This window comes from Barbus barbus, assembly GCF_936440315.1.
Source record: "Barbus barbus genome assembly, chromosome: 35".
NCBI lineage: Eukaryota > Metazoa > Chordata > Actinopteri > Cypriniformes > Cyprinidae > Barbus > Barbus barbus.
In genome coordinates this window covers 19,437,874-19,457,690 of record NC_136763.1, presented here as the reverse complement: position 1 = coordinate 19,457,690, position 19,817 = coordinate 19,437,874, and the positions used below count along the sequence as shown (strand labels likewise).

The 19,817-nt window shown below is 36.5% G+C and overlaps 1 pseudogene across 1 annotated transcript; it reads left to right on the top strand.

Moving 5' to 3' along the window:
* Window positions 1–12: 12 nt before the first annotated feature.
* On the top strand, window positions 13–19,556 carry LOC306854795 (regulator of telomere elongation helicase 1-like; annotated as a pseudogene). Its single transcript has 27 exons — window positions 13–42; window positions 2,089–2,154; window positions 2,266–2,420; window positions 2,655–2,693; window positions 3,240–3,318; window positions 3,415–3,536; window positions 3,571–3,626; window positions 3,729–3,800; window positions 4,530–4,611; window positions 4,882–5,014; window positions 5,102–5,215; window positions 6,268–6,308; window positions 6,405–6,490; window positions 6,930–7,007; window positions 7,134–7,211; window positions 7,297–7,443; window positions 8,878–8,993; window positions 9,080–9,203; window positions 9,301–9,469; window positions 10,706–10,857; window positions 11,403–11,498; window positions 17,222–17,417; window positions 17,568–17,705; window positions 17,817–17,939; window positions 18,962–19,184; window positions 19,283–19,414; window positions 19,501–19,556. The product of its transcript is annotated as a regulator of telomere elongation helicase 1-like (transcript).
* The last annotated feature ends 261 nt before the right edge of the window (window positions 19,557–19,817 follow it).

Genomic DNA, 19,817 nt, shown 5'->3' with positions numbered 1-19,817 from the left:
TAGGAGGACTACATGAGCAAAGTCATCGAGTGCCTGCAGAATGTAAGAACATACAGTATATATGAAGAGTTCCTTTGCAAAAACAGATAACTCAAAATTGTCAAAAATCATGTTTTTTCATTGTGCATTCCAATTAATCTCAATCAAACTGCACTTGGGTTATTTTGATTAGGTTAAAAATAACAACAACAAAAAAATACAGCTAGCTAACACAAAAACATGATACATAATAAAAAACATGTTTTAAAAAAAAAACCGCAGTTATCTGTTTTTGTAAATAAACTCTTCATATATAGACACAATTATTGGGGCACCCCTTCTAATGAACATGTTTTACTACTTTAGTAATTTCAATTAGAGACAAATCTTAATGGCATATAATGATATTCTAGGGAATTGTGTGCTTCTAATTTTATTGCAGCAGTTTGGACAGGACCCTTTTCTAGTTTAACATGACAGTGCCTCAAGGTTCAAACAGAAATGATTGATTCAGTCAGTGTGGAAGAACTTGACTGGTCTGCAGAAAGCTCTGGTGTGACTTTAAATGCAGACCTTGAGCTGAAAACTCAAACACCAGTGACTAAAATAGAAAAGGGTCCTGTCCAAACGGTTGCTATGAAATTAGAAGCACACAATTCCCTAAAATATCATTATAAGCTTTAACATTAAGATTTCTACTCATGGAAATTACTAAAGTAGTCAAACCTGTTCATTAGAACGCTTTACTTTTGTTTTGTCCATATAGTTTATACAGTCCCAGCTACATTTACTTGATAGTCATTGAAATACCCTTTGCTTTGACTTGCCAACTATAAGTTTAACCCCTGTGCGTCAGTTTAAAAAGTCCTTAGAGGACAAAAATGTCCATGTCAAAAATAGTCATAAAAATATATTAGTGTGTTTTTTTATTTATTTCACTGATGTGAATCTTGTTACCAACGTGTTCATAACAGACAAAAATTCATTTCTTTTCAATATTATGACCTGGTAAATGGCACTGTTGTCATACTAAATGCTAAGCAGATTTTATTTTTGATTATTACAGCTGTGTATATGTTAGTGATTATAACAACATGTATTTTAATGCATTATTATTTTTGTGTAGTGTCAGATTAATAATAATAAAAAAAACAACTAAAATTCATACTCACTTTTCTCAGTGGACACATGCAAACCACACTCTGACCTCCACAGAATTATAATGACATAAATTAATTTTTTTTCTCCCAGCAGAAGCAGAAAACAGGTAAAAAGTGTGGCTATTCTTTATAGGCCAGAGAACCTGAGAAAATGGTTTCATCAGGTGGAAAATAGTAAAAAAATTCAAATAGTAAATATGTTATAGCCTTGCCAAAAGATTGAAAGCCTATTAACAAAGATTGCATACTTTTATGATTCAGTGGCACTAGGATAAAATAGTGCAGTTTTAATGGGTTTCAGTGTGGATCCTTAGTAAGTGTAAAATATGAAATATTAGAATTCCACTAAAAATACGCATTTTATGCTGTTTGCATTAACACAACCAAAATTAATTACGCACATGGGTTAAGGGGTTTTAAAGATAGAACAGAGCCGAAATTGTACAACATCATATACAGGCGCATCTCAGAAAATTAGAATATGGTGAAAAAGTTTTTCTTTTAACTTTTCAAAAAGTGAAACTTTCATATATTCTAGATTCATTACATGTAAAGTAAAACACTTCAAAAGTTTTTTTGTTTTAATTTTGATGATTAGAGCTTATAGCTCATGAAAGTCAAAAATCAGTATCTCAAAATATTAGAATATTTACATTTGAGTTTCAATTAATGACCATCTCTACAGTATAAATTCTGGGCATCTCTTGTTCTTTGAAAATCTGGAATCTGTAGCAAGAAATGTAGCAAGGACATCGGTAAAATAGTCCATGTGACATCAGGGTTTCAACTGTAATTTTACGAAGTTACGAGAATACTTTTTGTGCACAAAGAAAACAATAATAACATAATTTATTCAACAATTCTTCTCCCCGAGTTACCGTCTTCCACCATTTTGGAAAGTGTAAAATCTGTTTGATTTTATTCTAAATTGATTTTTGTTGATTCACAGAGTCGAAGAGCACAAAACATAGAGCTGAAAGGAGCTGTGGTCATTTTTGATGAGGCTCATAATGTTGTAAGTATCTTAATGTTTTTTGAGACCTCAAAGTCATTCGGCATGTGAAATTATGCAGTTCTGTGTTCTTGTTTTTTTATATTTATATTCTCCTGTTGGCTACATTATCAGGAGAAGATGTGTGAAGAGTCCACCTTGTTTGATCTCACCCCTTACGACCTGATTTACGACCATTGAAGCCGTGGATCGACTGCTGCGGGAACAAGCCTCAGACATCAGCAAAGCAGATTCTGCTGAAGATTTGAATGTGGAATCGCTGAACTCTGGTTAGTTTATATCTGTCAAGATTTTCTTTCGCTTTTTATATATTTTTTTCTATTCAAAATATTGTTTATTTTTTAAATATTATATAACATTATTTATATATGTACATATTTTATATATATATATATATATATATATATATATATATATATACACACATCTATATACACGCACACACACGCTATATACTCCTAATAACTAACTCCCTTGTTTTTATCCTATGTATTATTTTGCAGGATTGAAACTGGATATTACCACAATTGCAAAAATAAAACGTACGTTGCATTTTAAAAGTTAATATGTGACCCTGGACCACAAAACCAAGTCACTTAAGTCGCTGGGGTATATTTGTAGCAATAGCCAAAAATACATTGTATGGGTCAAAATTAATGATTTTTCTTTTATGCTAAAAATCATTAGGATATTACGTAAAGATCATGTTCCATGAAGATATTTTGTAAATTTCTTACCATAAATATATCAAAACTTCATTTTTGATTAGTGATATGCATTGCTAAGAACTTCATTTTGACAACTTTATAGGCAATTTTTTTTTCATTATTTAGATTTTTTTTTTTTTTGCACCCTCAGATTCCAGATATTATAATAGTTGTATCTCGGCCAAATATTGTCCGATCCTAACAAACCATACATCAATGGAAAGCTTATTTATGGTTTTGATGTATAAATCTCAATTTTGAAGACTTAAGACTGGTTTTGTGGTCCAGGGTCACATTGTAGTACAGTATTAGTTGTTTGGAATCCATTTTTCAGTATAAAGAAAAACATTTTCCTCAACGCACAACTTCATAATCTTACAGAAATGTTGATGGATCTGGAATCTTCCATTAACGGTTTTGAGATGCCAGCAAATAATCAAGTTATCACCAAACCCGGCAGGTCAGCGTTCAGTGCTGCGAATGTCTATCCGTGGCCTTGATAAACTGACAGTAAAAATACACAATAGCTAATATTCTGTCTCTTCCTCTCTTAAAGTTTCATATATGAGCTTTTTCAAACAGCTCATGTGAACTCTGATACTAAAACAGCTGCAGTGGAAGCCATGGAGCAGATCCTCTTTACAGATCCTCAATATAATGGACTTTTCCTGTTTATTAGTGCAGCTTTGATGCACATGTCATTGTTTTGCAGGGCCTGGTGTCTTTCTGAACATTAGTGGACTACAGAAAGTGGCGGATATAATCCAGGTCAGGAGCATGTTAAAGAGATCAGTTGGCTGTTTTCTGTATTTTTCCTATATTTATTATTTTAAATAATAGTAATAAATATTATTATTTATTACTATTCAGCTGGTGTTTGGGGCTGAAACTCCAGAGGGCAGCAAGAAATCACAGATGGGAAACGGCATGAAGGAGTTTAAGGTTTGCTCCAATTGATTTTTCATATTCATGCTGTCTTCATCAGGACATGAAGTTGTTTGAGCGCATCAGGTTTTAGGTTTTCTCCAGTCAAGTCAAATGGTACATTTATATCTATTATTATTTTAAGAGTGGAAATGTTACTGTTTTTAAAACTAAGGCCTGTTCAAGTTGTGGTTTTGTCCTGAGTTTTAATGTGAAATTCGATCATGCATCCATCCCATTCCATCCAACTTTTTGGAAAGAAATTAATATTTTTTTTTCGGCAAGGATGCATTAAATTGATCAAAAGTCATAGTAAAGACATTTAGAATGTGACAAAAGATTTCTATTTTGAACAATGGATAAAACCAGGATAAAAAAATCCATTGTTTTCACTAATAATCATAAATGTTTCTTGAGCAGCAAATCAGCATATTAGAATGAATTTCTGAAGGATCGTGTGACATGGAAGACTAGAGTAATGAGGCTGAAAATTCAGCTTTGCATCACAAGAATATATTATATTTGAAAATATATTAAAATAGAAAATAGTCATCTTAAAGTGCAATGATGTTTCACAGTATTACAGTTTCTACTGTGTTTGATCCTTGTTGAGCATAAGTTTTCTTTCAAAAACATTAAATAATCTTTACTGACCCCAAACTGTTGGATGGTTTAGCATGTGTTCCTTTAGTCATTGTGTTTCTCTTCCAATCTCTGCTTCTGATTCCTGAATCTGTCTCATATCAGGTCCACATTCATCCAGACACCAGCAACTTCAAGAAGAAACAGATGACTGATGTATGGGCTTCCTCCTCTACCAAAAAACAAGGTATGGCACTCTTACTCAGTCTCTGAGAAGCCTCATGTTTAGGAAATGTGTTTTCAAAAGGAATTTTGGTATTCTGGAAAACCTGATTTTGTGCAGTTTCCAAGTCATGGAGAATCTGAGCGTTATTACTGCTTCAATATTATAAGTGTTTGTTGCCTTGGTGCACATACATACGGCTTCCACAAAGAAATGCTGAAAAATGTCAACTTGCACATTAAACTTGTATGCCTGAGCTATAAAAGATTGAAAGTGTGTTTGCATATTTTATAGGGAATGTGCTGAGTTACTGGTGTTTTTCTCCGGGGTTCAGCATGCAGGAGTTGCTCAGACAGGGAGTACGCAGTATCATTCTGACCAGCGGAACTCTCTCGCCGCTCTCATCCTTCACCTGTGAAATGCAAATGTTAGTGCTCTTCTCCTCTAGCTGTCCCCTCTGAGGTTTATGAGTCGATGCGGGTTGGGTGCTAATTCTCTGCTGATTTTTCTGCAGTCCTTTCCCTATATCCTTGGAGAATCCTCACGTCATCCAGCGTGATCAGATCTTCGTCAGTATCATTGAAAAAGGTCCAGATGGCATGCAGTTGAGCACAGCCTTTGACAGGAGGTGTGTTTTATCAAGGGTTATTCAGTCATATTAACATCCTCTGCTGAAGTGCCATTCAAAGTTTGCCGTCAGTAATTTAGTACATATATTTAGCAAAGACAAATTCAGTTGATCTGAAGTGACAGGAAAGAGATTTACAGTAACTTAAGATTTCTATTACAAATACTGTTCTTTCAACTGTTTTCAACATTGATAATAATAAGAAATGTTTCTTGAAGCAAATCTGCATTTTACAGTGACACTGACGACTGGAGTAATGATGCTGAAAATTCAGCTTTGTATCACAGGAATAAATTGCATTTTAAATGTAAATGTTATTATAGTTAACAAATTTTTTTTATATTCTAAAACTTTATTTTGGCTCGTTGCCAAGGCAACATTTCTTAATTTAGTTTTACTTGATGTACTAAAATAAAAACTGAAGTATTAATAAAAAATATATAGACATATAAAATGACAACAAAAATTGTGTACCAAAATTGTAACTACGATGAACATAGAAAATAGAAAAATAAAAACTGATTCAAAATATTAATAAAAACTATAATAGTGTCTGATACTGTTATTTTTTATCTGAGATGTGATATTTATTACCCATGGGTCATGGCTGTCAAAAAGACCAAAAAAGCACCATAAAACAGGATTATTATAGTAAACTTATTCCCTGAAATAAAATAAATATTATCTAAAACAATTATTTTTAAATTCCAGGGACACAATTCTAATTTTTGTTTAGTTAGCTGGATGCACTAAAATAACTAAAACTGAAATAAAAATAATAAAAACTATATTAACATTAAAACAACTAATAAAAATGACTAAAACTTTAACTAAAAAAGGTAAAAACAGAAAATGTCAAAATAAAAACTAATGCAAACTGTTAATAAAAACTAGAGTAGTTTCTCACTGATACTAAAATAACACTGCTGTAAAAGCATCATAAAAGCAGTACTTGTGACATTTTTGCAATATTTTAAGTCTTCTGAATCCATGTGACTGGTTTGTGAAAAGGTTCAGTTTAGTGTGTGAACATGGCTCTTTGGTTTTTGAAGGTTCATTCCTGAAAACATGTCGTCCATGGGAAACACTCTGGGTGAGAGATCCTTACCCAAAACAGTAGCTGATCTGATCACTTATCAGTAATAATCTGATGATCAGCATGATGTAATGATTATTATTGGCTTTGCAGTCAATCTGACACGGGTGGTGCCTCATGGACTGCTGGTGTCCTTCCCCTCGTATCCGGTGATGGATAAGACTCTGGAGTTCTGGAGGGTGAGTGTGTATTTCAGTCTGACCACAATAAAGCCGCAGTTTCCTGTGAGGACAAATATGTAGCTGACTCTAACAATTCAAATACATCAATTCAAATAAGCTGTGATTTTGATTAGGAAAAACATTGTTTAGCCCTATTTGTGAACTGGTTCTGCAGATTAATTGGGTTTCTGCAGTCGTAATTTGCCACTGTTATAACAAGACATTTACATTTAGAGGCCGTATTGATATATTGCGTTCCATTCAATTTATTCCTCGAATTTGCTTTATTTGGCCTCAAAAAGGTTATAAAGGTCTTATCTGTACCTTCATAAAACCTGCAGAAACCCTGTTTATTGTGAAATAAATGAAAGACTGTTTTAGCACTTTTTTTAAGGGTAAAATTGATGTAGATTTCGTGATTGCCTTGTTCCTCTTTTGCCAGCTGTACACCACTCAGGCTAATGGACATGCCGATCGCATTGAGCATGTGAAGCCCATGTTTGTAGAACCAAGGGGTAAAGGCACTTTTACAGAGGTAACCGCTATTTCTATCAGTCATATAATAGCTGTTCATTAGATATAGATGCTATCATAATGCTAATACAGCTTGATCTGCACAAGCTGTCAGTCAGTGCCGATCTGAAATTGGATTCTCTTGCAGGTGATTGGTGGTTATTATGACAAGGTGAACGACTCAAACTCTAGTGGAGGCAGCTTCTTTGCCGTATGCAGAGGAAAGGTGAGACTATAAATATTTGATGCAATAAAAAATACTTTATTATGAACCAAGACCAGTAATATCAACATTTTTTCTGTTTTCCAAGGCAAGCGAGGGGTTGGATTTTTCAGACACATACGGTCGAGGGGTTGTGATCACTGGGCTTCCCTTCCCCCCCAGGATGGACCCCAGAGTGGTGCTAAAAATGCAGTATCTGGACGAGATGTGCAAGAATAAAATTAGTGGAGTGGAGGTACATGCTCTTCAAGATTTAATATTAAGATTGTCAATTTAACATGTTTATTTATTACCATTTTAATTCAATTAAAAATCTATGAATTATTCAAACCTATTATTTATATTTATTTTAAATATATATTTTAGAAATGAATACTTATTTAGCAAGGATGCGTTAAATTGACCATAATTAATATGCAAATCAGCATATTATAATGATTTCTGAAGGATCATGTGACACTGACAACTGGAGTAAGGATGCTGAAATTCAGCTTTAACATCACAGGAATCAATGGCATTTTAAAATATATATTAATATAGATAACAGTTTTGTCAATTGTAATAATATTTCACAATATTTATATTTTTACTGTACTTTTGGATCAAATAAATGCAGAAAAATTATATAAATGTTGATAAACAAAAAAACTGAATTCACCTCAAATGTTTTAACACTAGTGAAAATATGAATTATTTCTTAATTTATTCAGAAATGCACTAAAGATATAATTCATACATATAATGTAAATGAATGCAGTCATTTTTTTTATTTCTGAATTGATTCATTTTGATATTTGGGGCATAAAGTGAAAATATCAGGATGGTACAACTGTCCTGATATCATAATGAAGAGAAATTCCTTAGTAAAAGGATCAAACTCTTGAAAAGTAGTTTGTTATTGAATATTATATTTATTGTTTCTTAGGGAAAAAATGGCCTGTTTTGACCTTTTATGACATGGCAAGGTTAGTTCAGGTTGTAAATATGTTATACAATCCCCAAATGATAATTTTGACCCTGGGCCACAAGTAGCACGGTGATATTTGTAGCAATAGCCAACAATACATTGTGTGTGTCAAAATGATCCATTTTTCTTTTATGCCAAAAATCATTAGGATATTAAGTAAAGATCATGTTCCATGAAGATATTTTGTAAATTTCCTACCATAAATATAGTAAAACTTCATTTTTGAATGCATTGCTAAGAACTTCATTTGGACAACTTTAAAGGCCATTTTCTCAATATTTTTTGCAATCTTAGATGACAGATTTCCAAATAGTTGTATCTTGGCCAAATATTGTCCCATCCTAGCAAACCATACATCAGTGGAAAGCTTATTTATTCAGCTTTCAGATGATGTTTAAGTCTCAACTTAAAAAAATGTACCCTTATGACTGGTTTTATGGTCCAGAGTCACATTAATGCATTATTAATTCAAGATGTTTGTGGAAATAAAAAAAACTTTACCAATACCTTAAAATATTTATATTTTTATTTGACTATTGTATTATTTAGTACATATGTAATTTGTTTTATTTAAAAACTTTTTGGAAAGTAACGATGACAGTGTTTACACTCACATGTATTCAAGGTGTAAAGAAAAGCTGCAGTGAACTGCATATGGTTCAGTTAGAGCTGTGTGTTCTTATGGTCTGTCTGGTTGTTTAGTATCTGTCTGGGCAGGAATGGTACAGACAGCAGGCTTCTCGAGCCGTCAATCAAGCCATTGGCAGAGTGATCCGGCACAGAGAAGACTATGGAGCTATTTTCCTCTGTGATCACAGGTCAGTGCTAATTACTACAACAGCAATTCCCAGTTTAATTGGAGAGCAAGTATGCAGATATTAATGCTCTGGGTTTATAATTCCAGATTGAAAGGCACCGAAGCTCGTAATCAGCTTCCTTCATGGGTGAGGCCGTATGTTAAGATTTATGATGGCTTTGGTACCATGGTCCGTGATGCGGCTCATTTCTTTCGTACGGCGCAAAAAACTGTAAGTCAATGTCTTGTTTATGTTTTCATGTTCCATGCACCTGTTTTTACACTAATAAGAGCTGACATGCACTTTTCTTGGTCGATTTGTGTATCAGAGACCAGTTCCCGTTAGGAAAGAAAAAGAGGCCTGTAAAAATCAGGCAGACACCGGGCCGCTCAACACAGGCTCCAGCTGTCCTGCTAAGAGTGTCTGGCTCAGTGACGCCTCTCAAAAGGCCAAAAAACTAGATTCACACGTCCCCAACCTAAAGAGGAGAAAATTAGGTGAGCTCACCTCTATTCCTCCTTTTTTTCTGGCCTTTTAATGAGGTCTGAGGCTCTTGGATGTCTGTTCATTAAGACATATTTTAAATCTTGGAGGTTTATGTCTCCAACTCTTATGAATGTCCTGCTTGAATCCACTGTATTTTTTTTTAAACAGTAATCGATAAAAAGTCAAGTAATTAAGCAATGAATTATAATTTGGTCTCATTCTTAGACTGTGATTTATAAAATAGCCCAGTTGAACCAATTAAACATTTACATTAGACAATGCTAGGAGACAATTCTGCTTTTAATGGAGACGGAACCCTCAGATTTGATCATTTGGAGGATGTTTTGACATTGATTTTTATTTTATTGCTCTCAGTTACAGTACTTGTCAAAAGTTTGGAAATATGGTGGGTTTTTTTATGTTTTAAATGAAGTCTTTTATGCTCACCAAGGCTGCATTTATGTGCTTAAAAATACAGTAAAAACACTAATTTAGAGAAATATTATTACAAAATAAATTGAAATATAAAACTGTTTTCTATTGTAATATATTTTAAATGTAAATGATTCCTGTGACGCAAAGCTGAATTTTCAGCATAATTACTCCAGTTTTCAGTGTCACATGATCCTTCAGAAATCATTCTAATATGCTGATTTGGTGCTCAAGCATTTATTATTATTTTCAATGCTGAAAACAGTTGTGGTGCTTAAGATATATGCAGAAACCATGATTATACTTCCATTCAAATGTTTGGGGTTTGTGTGCATGTTTTTAATAGAAATTAATGCATTTATTTTTCCAAATATACATTCAATTGATCAAAGGTCACATTAAAAGCATTTATAATGTTACAAAAAATGATTTCATAAAATAAACAGCAAAAAAGTTTTTTAACATTGATAATCACAAGTGCCATTATTAATAAGTGAGCACTTATAATAACTGAGCACTAAGTCAGCATATTACTTTGATCTCTGAATAATCATGTGACACTGAAGACTGGAGTAATGATGCTGAAGATTCAGCTTTGCATCACAGGAATAAATTACATTTTAAAATATATAAAAACAGTTATTTCAAATTATAATAATATTTCACAATCACAGTTTTCACTGTATTTTGTTCAAATAATTGCAGTCTTTGTGAGCATAAGAGACTTCATTAAAAATATTTTAAAGATCATTGTTTTCAAACTTTTGTACATTCAGTGAGAGTCAGTTAAAATTATCGTGATGTTTCGGAGTCAGAAGAGCATTCTGGGCGGGATGGAGCAGCCAGACTTTGCATTCAATATGAGATGGAGATGACAAGTAAAAGGAAACCTGTCAGCCTGCTGGATGCCCTGGATGACACAACCAACAAAGGAGGGAGGGAAGACTCCATGCCTGGGGAAGAAAGAGTGAGACAAGAATTAAATCACCTAGAGAAATCATTTAGTTGCTCTCTTTCCAAACCAATTTTATTTTCTTTCTGCCGTTTAGCACAAAATGTAATGCAGAATGTCGGAGCAGCTGTTTTCCATATAATGAAAGTGCACGGGGATGTATATGGCAATGGTCCAAAAGAGGACAAGTATAATAAAAGTAGTCACATGTGACCTGTTCGCCCTTTTTCCAGGTCTTTTAAATTCATACGACAGTTCAGTGTGAGAAACACTGGTGTAAACGGTGATTTCACATTTCTCAGAGAAATTGGAAGTGAATGACCTAAAAAATGAATTTTTTGCTGAATAAATGAGATATGAATGGTAAGAAATTACCTCATAAATCATGATCGGTGTTTTGAATGACACCATGATCTCTTTTTATCCTGTTTCTCAAATCTTTCTACTTTCATCAATTTAGCTCATTGTGCAGGTCTGTAAAAAAATTATTGTGCCGTAAAAGAACTGTGATAAAATCTTTTTGCTAGTTTTCCCTTTCTCATCGGTCTTTGACCCTGCAGGCAAGTCGCTTGTCGACTCTTTCCCTCCAGCATGACAAACGTCTGGATGATGAATCGAAGGGTGGGAAACGGAAAATTAAAGTGGTACAAGAGCGGGTGAGGGATCTTGATTGAATTTTTTGCGTGTTGTATGCTTTTGGTGTATGTAGACCTTATTCTGTTGATTACAAGACCATGCAAAAATTCGAATTAAAAAATTAGATTCATATTCGTCCAAAAAGTGACATTTTCTATTAAAATGTTCTATATACAGGTACATCTAAAAAAAATTGAATATCGTGAAAAAGGTCAATATTTTTTGTCACTCATTTCAGAAAGTGAAACCCATATATTATATAGATTCATTACACATAGAGTGAAATATTTCAAGCCTTTATTTCTTGAAATTTTGATGATTATGGCTTACAGTTAATGAAAACCCAAAATTCAGTGTCTCAGAAAATTAGAATATTGCATAAGATCAATAAAAAAAGGATATTTTAAATAGAAATGTCAGGCTTCTGAAAAGTATTGTGACGAGTCGGCTGCCTCCCCCCTGTCCATCATCACCACCCCGTCCCGTATTCGCCGCCCTTCACCAGGCTCCCGACAGGAGTGGGTGTGTGAGAGAGGAGGGGCGCTGAAACAGCCAGGGCTGGCGGCGTGTGATGAGGCGCACCTGACGTGAATAGAGCCTCATCACCGCCGCCGTTAAACGCCGAGCGCGCCTCTCCTCGGGAGACCGGTCTCTCCCCCCGTGCATGCATGCTGGTGTCCTCGTGGGTCCAGGAAGGGAGCGTCGAGGAGGACTGCCGCACCCGTTAGGCGGCTGACGGGCCAGGATGCCGGGCCGCCGAATCCCCCAGAAGCGCCGGGATGCCCGAAGATGGACGAAGCCGCGCAAGAGACGCCACCGCCACTCGCTCCCGGCCCCGAGAGGGGAGCGCGTGCGGCCACAGGACTCCGCCCCTTCCCTGGACCCTTCCCTCCTGAACACTGCCCTCCTACACAGCCCCGCAGCACGACGAGGACACCAGATCCCTGTTTATTTTGGACACTTTTCCCCCTTTTGGACACTTTGTTTTAATACTTTTGTTTAATAAAAACCTCTCCGAGGCTTGACGCCACGCCCACTGTGTCTGTCGTTGGCTCCTCCCGCCACAGTATGTTCATTTCTATGCACTCAATACTTGGTTGGGCCTCCTTTTGCATGAATTACTGCATCAATGCGGCGTGGCATGGAGGCAATCAGCCTGTGGCACTGCTCAGGTGTAATGGAAGCCCAGATTGCTTTGATAGCGGCTTTCAGGTCATCTGCATTGTTGGGTCTGGTGTCTCTCATCTTCCTCTTGACAATACCCCATAGAGAATGTATGGGGTTCAGGTCAGGCGAGTTTGCTGGCCAATCAAGCACAATAACACAATGGTCATTGAACCAGCTTTTGGTACCTTTGGCAGTGTGGGCAGGTGCCAAGTCCTGCTGGAAAATGAAATCAGCTTCTCCATAAAGCTTGGCAGCAGAAAAAATCCTGGTAGATGGCTGCGTTGACTGTGGACTTCAGAAAACACAGTGGACCAACACCAGCAGATGACATGGCAGCCCAAATCATCACAGACTGTGGAAACTTCACACTGGACTTCAAGAAACATGGATTCTGTGCCTCTCCACTCTTCCTCCAGACTCTGGGACCTTGATTTACATTTATTCATTTAGCTGAAAATTTACTTTCATCTGAAAAGAGGACTTTGGACCACTGAGCAACAGTCCAGTTATTTTTCTCCACAGCCCAGGTAAGACGCTTCTGACGTTGTCTCTGGTTCAGAAGTGGCTTGGTAGCCCTTTTCCTGAAGACGTCTGAGCGTGGTGACTCTTGATGCACCGACTCCAGCTTCAGTCCACTCCTTTTGAAGCTCTCACAAGTGTTTGAATCAGCTTTGCTTGACAGTATTCTCAAGCTTGCAGTCATCCCTGTTGCTTGTGCACCTTTTCCTACCCAAATTCTTCCTTCCAGTCAACTTTGCATTTAATATGCTTTGATAGAGCACTCTGTAAACAGCCACACCTTTCAGTAATGACCCTCTGTGACTTACCCTCTTTGTGGAGGGAGTCAATGTTCGTCTTCAGGATCATTGCCAAGTCAGCAGTCTTCTCCATTATTGTGGTTTCAAAGAGATACCCAGAATTTATACTGTAGGGATGGTCATTAATTGAAACTCAAATGTAAATATTCTAATATTTTGAGATACTGATTTTTGACTTTCATGAGCTGTAAGCTCTAATCATCAAAATTAAAACAAAAAAGCTTTTGAAGTGTTTTACTTTACATGTAATGAATCTAAAATATATGAAAGTTTCACTTTTTGAAATGTTACAAGAAAAAATGAACTTTTTCACTATATTCTAATTTTTTGAGATGTACCTGTGTCTGTGTGTGTGTATATATATATATATATATACAGGTCCTTTTCAAAAAATTAGCATATTGTGATAAAGTTCATTATTTTCTGTAATGTACTGATAAACATTAGACTTGTATTTTATAGACATAGACATAGACATATATTTTAGATTCATTACAACACAACTGAAGTAGTTCAAGCCTTTTATTGTTTTAATATTGATGATTTTGGCATACAGCTCATGAAAACCCAAAATTCCAAAAAATTAGCATATTTCATCCGACCAATAAAAGAAAAGTGTTTTTAATACAAAAAAAGTCAACCTTCAAATAATTATGTTCAGTTATGCACTCAATACTTGGTCGGGAATCCTTTTGCAGAAATGACTGCTTCAATGCGGCGTGGCATGGAGGCAATCAGCCTGTGGCACTGCTGAGGTGTTATGGAGGCCCAGGATGCTTCGATAGCGGCCTTAAGCTCACCCAGAGTGTTGGGTCTTGCGTCTCTCAACTTTCTCTTCACAATATCCCACAGATTCTCTATGGGGTTCAGGTCAGGAGAGTTGGCAGGCCAATTGAGCACAGTAATACCATGGTCAGTAAACCATTTACCAGTGGTTTTGGCACTGCGAGCAGGTGCCAGGTCGTGCTGAAAAATGAAATCTTCATCTCCATAAAGCTTTTCAGCAGATGGAAGCATGAAGTGCTCAAATCTCCTAATAGCTAGCTGCATTGACCCTGCCCTTGATAAAACACAGTGGACCAACACCAGCATCACTGACTGTGGGTACTTGACACTGGACTTCAGGCATTTTGGCATTTCCCTCTCCCCAGTCTTCCTCCAGACTCTGGCACCTTGATTTCCGAATGACATGCAAAATTTGCTTTCATCCGAAAAAAGTACTTTGGACCACTGAGCAACAGTCCAGTGCTGCTTCTCTGTAGCCCAGGTCAGGCGCTTCTGCCGCTGTTTCTGGTTCAAAATTGGCTTGACCTGGGGAATGCGGCACCTGTAGCCCATTTCCTGCACACGCCTGTACACGGTGGCTCTGGATGTTTCTACTCCAGACTCAGTCCACTGCTTCCGCAGGTCCCCCAAGGTCTGGAATCGGTCCTTCTCCACAATCTTCCTCAGGGTCCGGTCACCTCTTCTCGTTGTGCTGCGTTTTCTGCCACACTTTTTCCTTCCCACAGACTTCCCACTGAGGTGCCTTGATACAGCACTCTGGGAACAGCCTATTCGTTCAGAAATTTCTTTCTGTGTCTTACCCTCTTGCTTGAGGGTGTCAATGATGGCCTTCTGGACAGCAGTCAGGTCGGCAGTCTTACCCATGATTGCGGTTTTGAGTAATGAACCAGGCTGGGAGTTTTTAAAAGCCTCAGGAATCTTTTGCAGGTGTTTAGAGTTAATTAGTTGATTCAGATGATTAGGTTAATAGCTCGTTTAGAGAACCTTTTCATGATATGCTAATTTTTTGAGATAGGAATTTTGGGTTTTCATGAGCTGTATGCCAAAATCATCAATATTAAAACAATAAAAGGCTTGAACTACTTCAGTTGTGTTGTAATGAATCTAAAATATATGAAAGTCTAATGTTTATCAGTACATTACAGAAAATAATGAACTTTATCACAATATGCTAATTTTTTGAAAAGGACCTGTATATATATATAAACAGTGGTGTGAAAAAGTGTTGGCCCCCTTCCTGATTTTTTTTTTTTTTTGCATGTTTGTCACACTTTAATATTTCAGATCATCAAACTAATTTAAATATTAATCAAAGATAACACAAGTAAACACAACATGCAGTTTTTAAATGAAGGGTTTTTTTATGAAGGGAAAACAAAATCCAAACCCACATGGCCCTGTGTGAAAAAGTGTTTGCGCCCCCCCCCTTGTTAAAAAGTGTTTGCACCCCCCCCCCCCCCCCCCCCCTGTTAAAACATAACTGTGGTTTATCACACCTGTGTTCAGTTTCTCTAGCCACACCAGGCCTGATTACTGCCACACCTGTTCGTAATCAAGAAATCACTTAAATAGGACCTTCCTGACAAAGAAAAGTAGACCAAAACATCCTCAAAAGCTACACATCATGTTGAGATCCAAAGAAATTCAGGACCAAATGAGAAAGAAAGTAAATGAGATCTATCAGTCTGGAAAAGGTTATAAAGCCATTTCTAAAGCTTTGAGACTTCAGCGAACCACAGTGAGAGCCATTATCCACAAATGGCGAAAACATGGAACAGTGGTGAACCTTCCCAGGAGTGGCCAGCCGACCAAAATTACCCCAAGAGCGCAGCGACGACTCATCCAAGAGGTCACAAAAGACCCCACAACAACATCTAAAGAACTGCAGGCCTCACTTGCCTCAGTTAAGGTCAGTGTTCATGACTCCACCATAAGAAAGAGACTGGGCAAAAATGGCCTGCATGGCAGAGTTCCAAGACGAAAACTGCTGCTGAGCAAAAAGAACAAAGGCTCGTCTCCGTTTTTGCCAGAAAACATCTTGATGATCCCCAAGACTTTTGGGAAAGTACTCTGTGGACTGATGAGACAAAAGTTGAACTTTTTGGAAGGTGTGTGTTCCATTACATCTGGCATAAAAATAACACAGCATTTCATAAAAAGAACATCATACCAACAGTAAAATATGGTGGTGGTAGTGTGATGGTCTGGGGCTGTTTTGCTGCTTCAGGACCTGGAAGACTTGCTGTGATAAATGTAACCATGAATTCAGCTGTCTACCAAACAATCCTGAAGGACAATGTCCGGCCATCTGTTCGTGACCTCAAGCTGAAGCGAACTTGGGTTCTGCAGCAGGACAATGATCCAAAACACACCAGCAAATCCACCTCTGAATGGCTGAAGAAAAACAAAATGAAGACTTTGGAGTGGCCTAGTCAAAGTCCTGACCTGAATCCTATTGAGATGCTGTGGCATGACCTTAAAAAGGCGGTTCATGCTCGCAAACCCTCCAATGTGGCTGAATTACAACAATTCTGCCAAGATGAGTGGGCCAAAATTCCTCCACAGCGCTGTAACAGACTCATTGCAAGTTATCGCAAACGCTTGATTGCAGTTGTTGCTGCTAAGGGTGGCCCAACCTGTTATTAGGTTTAGGGGGCAAGCACTTTTTCACACAGGGCCATGTGGGTTTGGATTTTGTTTTCCCTTCATAATAAAAAACTTAATTCAAAAACTGCATGTTGTGTTTACTTGTGTTATCTTTGATTAATATTTAAATTTGTTTGATCTGAAACATTAAAGTGTGACAAACATGCAAAAAAATTAAAAATCAGGAAGGGGGCCAACACTTTTTTTTAGAAATTACACACTTCACCCTTAAATTAAGTGGATTACCAAAATGGATTTGTGCATCTCCTTTTGTTCTTTTGTATTAAATTAAAGGCATTTTATGTGTTCTGCTGGCTGTACTTCAGAAGACAGTGGCTTCCTGTACTGCAAAAACAGGCAAAGATTTCATGATGGAGCTGAGACGATGCCTGAGTCACGAGAACTTCAAGCTCATCATGGAGGCGCTGCAGTCCTACAAGACAACCGATGACCTGAGCGACCTTCTTGCTAATGTGACTGAACCGCTCATACAAGACCACAACACACACTGTCTGCTCAGAGGTGCAGAATCATGACATCCTTCAAGCGAATTACATTTTCACTGCTAATTCAACTAATATGCCTTCTAACATTTGAATTCCCTTCACTGATCTCTGATTGTGACTGGTATCAAAACTGGCAGATAAAGAGCATCATCTTCTTTTTCTCAAGGTCTTTATCAGTTTATTCGACCACACCATAAGAAATAGTTCGATGAGCATTGTTTGGAGTTAACAGGTGAAGGCTGTGGCTATAAACAAGAGCATTCGCTGCCCAGGGAGGAGCGAGAGGCTCTCAGGCAGAACACAGGTAACATCTGACTTGTAAATAGTGTGTAACAGTTACAGGAAACATTTACAACTTATTTTTTAGAATTCTCCATAATGATAAATAACATTGTTTTATGTTTTTCTTTTCTAGCGAAAACTGAGATGTCACCTGTGAATCCACCCAGTGAGCAGCTGAATTCGAGTCAACAGCTGAACCAAGGTGGTTCTCACCTGAGAACCGCAGAACTCAATGGTGGAGATGGTAAAATTGGAGGTATATTGGAGTTTATTAGTATTAATTGTCTGTCTATTGGCGTATGCTAGAGCCGCTCATTTATCCTCTTTTTTTTTTTTTTTTTAAGACTACTGTTTTATATTTTATACAATGGCTTGTATTATAAATAAATAATACAAATCAAGTTAAAATTAAGCGATATACACTTTATACGCTATATTGTCAATATGGCCGTTTTGCTCCATTTTGCCAACATTGCATCATTGTAACTGAATGATTCAGCGTTTTTGAACAAATCAGGTGAGTCAGTTATTCAATAAGCCATTCATGAAGACAGTTGCTAAATTCAAAAGTGCATACTAGTTTACCACTCTTACTATTTTAGCTTATCCTTCTATGGCAGAAATGGTAAGGGTAGTATGCTAGTATGCATATCTGAAATCGAGTCGCTTGCTTAATTTCTAAATGAATTGACCATTTTGAACGAATTGATTGAATGAGTGAATCAATGACTGGCTTAATATGACTTATCGCCGTCCTACTGTTGGTTTTAGTTTCATATTTAAAGTTTCATAATTCTGCATTCAGTTTATTTTATATTTAACGCATTCATCTCCTAACGTTATTTATGAATTTTAACTGCAGGATAAATGCATTTGTGGCATCAGCATTAAACAGTCTGTGTAAATGCATCTAAATGTCACTTCAGATGCACTTTTGTGGTACAAAGATAGATTTTGAAGCCCTACTGTCTTATTATTCTAACTGAATTCATTGAATTTACATGAAAGGTGATGCATACATTTAATAAGTTTAAAGGTTAAACTTTAAAGGTTTAAAGACATTTAAGGTTAAAAATGTCCCTAGAAATAAATTTAATGGGGAAAATATTGTCTCTCAATGGAAAAGTTTATTTTTTGTTACTGCTCTAGGATTATTTTTCAGTATTTCTTCTGGCAAATCCTACATAGTGTCCTCCTTTTTGGTGTTGCAGAAATTGCCACCCTATTCCTGATGCAGACATTTGTACATTTAGAACTTGTTTTTTGACATTTTTATAGTGAATGTGAGAAGTGAAGTCCAGAAGCCACAAACATCCATCAAAGAAGGTCTGTCATGCTCCTCTCTGCTGTCAGACATTAAACAGGCCATCGGTGCAGAAAAAAACCCGTCAGATGTTTTTGGCCTTGCAGGCCTATAAATCATCAAACAATTACGAACAGATGGTGTCAACTGTTGTGAGTTTATTGACTGAGTGAGATGAAGACATCGCTCTACTAGAACGTTAGTCTGTTTCCTTTAGATTCATCATAACCTTTTACATTTTTGATTAAACTGGGTATCTGTTGGGAAAGAGGCTGAACTTGTTGGGTCTGGTCTAGGGTTGTCTGTGCTCATTCGACCACAGCATAGGAAGCAGTTCGGTGAGCTGTTAAAATCCTTGACCGGAAATGATTCTGTTGCAAACCAGGATTCAGACATGGGATCAAGCCAACTAAATCAAGGCATTCTTTGTAGTAATTGTGTGTAAATATTGTATTCTGCAACTAGGATGTAGATAAATATGCTAAACATTCTTAATTGTTATTTTTCGTTGCAGCATCACAGTTATCTGCAGGAAAGACTCAAAGCAAGATATCATCCTTCTTTTCATGAATGCTGCTCTAAGATATCAGTATCTTTTTTCTTTTCTTTTTTGTTTTTTTTACATATACCATGCATGAAGAGATTTAACCAGGAGAATGTTGAAAAAAATGGCACAACTGATATGTTATATGAAATTATATTTTGTCAGTAAACACATTATTTTTTTAAATAAATAAATGAACATACTTCTTTTAAATGGTGTTTTTTCGAGTTCTTTTTTATTAATGTTAAAAAAATGAAATGAAAAATTAAATGTGAGTGATTTGGCAT